The sequence below is a fragment of the Aegilops tauschii genome, chromosome 1 (assembly GCF_002575655.3).
Source record: "Aegilops tauschii subsp. strangulata cultivar AL8/78 chromosome 1, Aet v6.0, whole genome shotgun sequence".
In the NCBI taxonomy this organism is placed as follows: Eukaryota; Viridiplantae; Streptophyta; class Magnoliopsida; order Poales; family Poaceae; genus Aegilops; species Aegilops tauschii.
In genome coordinates, this window is record NC_053035.3 from 166690295 (window position 1) to 166695498 (window position 5204).

Genomic DNA, 5204 nt, shown 5'->3' on the forward strand with positions numbered 1-5204 from the left:
GACATCAAGTGGTGATGGTCATCGGATTCGAGGAGTCCAAGTGCAAGATGAGATGACATCAAGTGGTGATGGTCATCGAGTTCGGGGAGTCCAGGTGCAAGATGAGAAGCCGGAGGTTATATGCTTTGAAGCTTGCGGTCCACATCATGATCATGTGCATGTGAAGATGGGCTTGAGATAAGGCTTCCCTCATTGCATCATGAGGAAGCAATTCGAGTATCTTCACCAAGTGGTCGTGGACAAGAAAGGGATTCCAACTTGAGGCAAGCATTAAAGTCATCATCAAGCTCAAGTTGAATGTGCAAGGCAAAGGTATTCCTTAGCTAGGTTTTCCTAGTTTTGCCGGTCTCATAGTGCTTGGTGGGAGACCGGATTATAGGTTTGATAGCCGTACTATCAAGAGGGACTCTCGGGCAAGTAGCTTGATCACATCGCATGTAGAGAGCTCAAACCTTTGCATTACTTGCATCGTTCTTTCTTGTTGATATTGGGTGGTTCTCTATGTGAGGACCTTGGGCTTTTCCATAGCTTCAAAACGAGCCCAAGATCATCGAATTCGGAGTCCGTATGCCAAAGTTATCAACGTTTTAGTGGGCTGCTGCTGGCTGTCCTGGGGACTCCGTGTGCACGGGGTATTTGACCCCCGTGGGCACGGGGCCCCATGTGCACGGGGCTTGTACCGTGCGCACGGGACCCCGTGGGCACGGGGTCTAAACCTAAACCCCCGTGCACACGGGGTGCCCAGGAAATGCCCGTTGGAGCCCCAACGGCTAGTTTCTGAGTTTGGCTATTTAAGGCCCTTTCCTCCCACCGGTTGGGGGTTGGTTCTTACACTTTCAAAACACCATTTTGAGCCTCTCTATACCTCTCCCAAAGCCCTTTCTCCCCTCTATGTGAAGGGGGATTTGTGGATGGATTTGTGAGCCATTTGTTGATCATATCCATTGCATCCCCTCTCCTCAATCTCCTACTTTCAAAAGTGCATCTTGTGAGATTGAGAGAGTGTGTTGAGCATTTGTTGCTTGGAATTGCATTGCATTTGTTGCATTGGTTTGAGCTCCCCACATCGATTAGTTCGAGTGAGAGTCCGTGAGTTTATTACTCTTGGAGGTTTCGGCCTCCTAGACGGTTTGGTCATATTCATTGTGAAGATTGTGTAGAGGCCTATGTGGCCAAGGTTCCCCCGGAAGCTTCCTCTTGTGGTGTGCTCCGGGGAAGGGTGTTGAAGTGGCCTAGGTGGTCAAGTTCCTCCGGAAGCTTCCTTGCTTGTGGTGTGCTCCGGAGAAGTTTGTAAAGGTGTGGTGGTCGCCTTCAAGACCAACCCCGAGTGAATCGAGGCTCATCCGTTGGGGGTGACTCGAAAAGGAGAATACGGTGAGTCACTTGGTGACGCCCCGGAGCTTTGGCTTCGGCACCGCTCTAACGGAGATTAGCACTCTCACGAGTGTGAACTTCGGGATAAATCCGCGTCTCCGACTCACTTGTGGTTATCTCTTACCCACACCCTTTACTTACCGCAATTCATACTTGCTCATATTGATATATCTTGTGCTAGTTGAATTGTTTAGTTGTTCCTACATTTCCATGTCTTGTGATATAGTTTGTGCTTGCTAGTTTCCTTAAGTGCCTATCTTGTTTAGCATAGGTTGTTGGTGCACTTAGTTGAGCCAAGCATATTTAGGATTTGTGCTTGAAAGGTATCCGTTTAGTTTAATTCCGCATTAGGATAAAGCCAAATCCGTAACAGTTTTAAAACGCCTATTCACCCCCCTCTAGTCGTCATCTAGATCCTTTCAGACACCTTCCCTTTTCTTCTGAATTTAATGATAATAAACCTTGGTTTCTTATGCTAATGGTAGATATGATTACTATGATGTGGAACGAATAGAAGAATTTGTTGCTTTTAAAGGTGCTTATGAAATTGTACCTTTGTTTGAAAAGTATGTAGATTATGATGATGCTCTTTACATACCTGAAAATTTTGCTATACTTAAATATTACTATTAGAATTATGAATATAATGTCGATATTAATGAGTTTATTGAGAAAGTTTCTCTTGTCCAGGAAGAGATTAATATTTTGCAGGAATCTATGGAAGAAGAAATTGTGAGCTCATTGGATGAAAAATATGATGAGGAGGGCGAAGAACAAAAGGAGGAAGAGCGGATTACCTACCCGTGCCCACCTTCTGATGAGAGTAACTCTTTAACTCATACATTGTTTAATTTCTCTTCGTGCTTACCGAAGGATAAATGCTATGATAATTGCTATGATCCCATTGATTCGTTTGAAATATCCTTTTTGAGGAACTTGATACTTGCTATGCTTGTGGCCTTGATGCCAATATGAATTATGATTATGGAGATTATTTGCTCTAGTTCCTTATGTTAAAAAATGAAATTGTTGCTATTGCACCCACGCATGATAGTCCTATTATCTTTTTGAATTCTCTAAACTACACTATATCGGAGAAGTTTGCACTTATTAAGGATTACATTGATGGGTTGCCTTTTACTGTTGCACATGATAATTTTAATGAATATAATATGCATGTGCTTGCTGCTCCTACTTGCAATTTTTATGAGAGAGGAACTACATATCCGCCACTGTATGTTTCCAACACAATAAAATTGCAAGAAACTACTCATGCTATGTATTGGCCTTTACTCGATGTGCATGAATTGTTCTTTTACGACATGCCGATGCATAGGAAGAGATTTAGACTTCGTCATTGCATGATATATGTTGCTTTGTGCTCACTACTAAATTATAAATTATTGATAATTAAAATTGGCTTTGATATACCTTGGGATCCGGGTGGATAAATTACTTGAGCACTTTATGCCTACCTTAATGGCTTTAAAGAAAGCGTTGTCAGGGAGACAACCCGAAAGTTTTAGAGAGTCATTTTATTCTGTTGCGTTCTTTTATAAAGTTTATAAACAAAAGAATATAGAGGGAACTTAAAATTTTACAAAAGGAAAAGTGAAAGTGAGAAGGACGAACACCGTTGGAGTGGGGGATATCCTTGAACTTGTTCATGCCCATGGAAACTTTGTGAATCTTGAATTACAGAAACATTTCAATAAAAATAATTATCCCCTTGTTCAAATCCATTATATTGTAAAAATAATGTGCCAAGATTTTCCTTTAGGGTGATTAGATTGCTTGTTGGTATGTGCGGTGCAAAAACAGAAACTTTGTCTGTAGTGCGTGAATTTACATTTTTTACTGGAATGCCAAAAGTTTCCGAGATTTTTACACAGTACTGCTATGCAAATTGTTTTTTCCCTATTTTTTCAGAATTTTGGAGTTACAAAAGTATGGTCAAAGTTCAGATTACTACAGAGTGTCCTGCTTTTGACAGATTCTGTTTTTGATTCATTGTTTTGCTTGTTTTGATGGAACTATCGATTGTATCAGCGGTATAAGCCATGACGAAGTTATAATACAATAGCTACAATGCAAAAATAATAATATGAATGGGTTTGCAACAATACCTAAAGTAGTGATTTGCATTATTATACTAAGGGATCTCACCGAGCTTTCTGTTAAGTTTTGTGTGGATGAAGTGTCAAAGATCGAGGCGGTCTCGATATGAGGAGAAGGAGGAGAGGCAAGAGTTCAAGCTTAGGGATGCCCAAGGCACCCCAATTAAATATCTAAGGAGACTCAAGCATCTAAACTTGGGGATGCCCCGGAAGGCATCCTATCTTTCTTCAACAAGTATCGGTATGTTTCGGTTTTCGTTTCATCACATGATATGCATAAATCTTGGAGCGTCTTTTGTGTTTAGTTTTAACTTTTCTTTTATGCACCATGCTGGTATGAGATACTCCATGGTTGATTTATATAATGCTCATTGCACTTCACTTATATCTTTTGAGCATGGCTTTATAAAATGCTTCATGTGCTTCACTTATACCATTTGAAGTTTGGTTTGCCTGTTTCTCTTCACATGGAAAACCATTATTTGTATAATTCTCTTTTGCCTCACTTATATTTGATAGAGAATGGTCTTTTGTAGAAAGAGTGAAACTCCCTTGGTGCACTTATATCTATTTAGAGAGTCAACAGGAATTGGTCATTTGCATGGTTAGTCATGAAATCCTACATAAAACTTGTGGATCACTGAATATGATGTGTTTGATTCCTTGCAAATCGTTTTGCGATATAGAGATGTGTTGGTGCAACAAACCCTAGGCGTGTGTTGCCCGGACTGTACACAGGCTCAAGAGCAAGGTTGCAGCGTCTAAGACAAGGCCAAGCAGAAGAGATAGCTCTTTGAGAAATGAAAGGGCGTATCAAGAAGACCAAGACCAACCAAATGAGCAAGATATCATTAAGGAAAAACCTCCCTTGCCGGGCAGGCGAGCCTGACAAGGTCGAGGTCACCCAGAAGACAAGTCTCAAGACTACCCCGACAAGCTTGCCGGGGGCTCCAGTTGCTGGTCGCCCCGCCAAGGCTCCACCGCTCCACCTCACAGCAACGCAAGTCACATATCGATGCGGTGTCAAGCCCCCAGGTGATTAAGTGGCTGTCATTTAGCACGTGCCAGCCATTTCTGAGGAAGAACACCCCTAAATGACAATCTTCCAGATGTCACGCAGGCAAGCAAGAAGGTGGCTGAATGGCACGTCAAGTCTTGCCGGGCGACATCCACGATGTGACAATAAACGGTGCATTTAATGCGCCTTGTCTTGTCTGCAGAGTAAGGAATGATAGCACTGTTTGCTATCTAATCAGTATGTAATGATTGATTTGCCATTGTGGTGACCCCTTGACCTATAAAAGGAGGGCCGTGGCAACCTTAGAAACGATTCGGACCTTTATACACTCATATGCGCGTAGGTGCTCTTGTCCTGAGGCGACCTTGCCGGGCTAGAGCGTTGCGTCTCCTCCACGGTCCTTTCATCAATCCACCAAAGCAGGAGTAGGGTTTTATGCATCGCGGCGGCCCGAACCTGGGTGAAAACTGCTCGTGTCATCACTGACGTGCTGCTCTATGCTCTCCGTTCTTTGTGCAATGTGCTCTTCCCCCTTGCCAAACCACAAGGGGCCAATGATCCCATAGGTGGCCGTGTTATACAACGACATCTTTGGCACGCCAAGTAGGGGGAGGCACTTGCGCGAACCCGAGGGTGCAAGCAGCGCGTCATCTTGTCGTTTTCTTCATCAACGGCTTCATCATCCATGGCGCCCA

General features: G+C 43.0%; 1 long non-coding RNA gene across 1 annotated transcript; it reads left to right on the plus strand.

Moving 5' to 3' along the window:
- LOC120967813 (uncharacterized) lies at nucleotides 1–4949 on the plus strand. The gene is made up of 2 exons (XR_005761552.2): nucleotides 1–4526; nucleotides 4601–4949. It is a non-coding gene; the product is annotated as an uncharacterized lncRNA (long non-coding RNA).
- The last annotated feature ends 255 nt before the right edge of the window (nucleotides 4950–5204 follow it).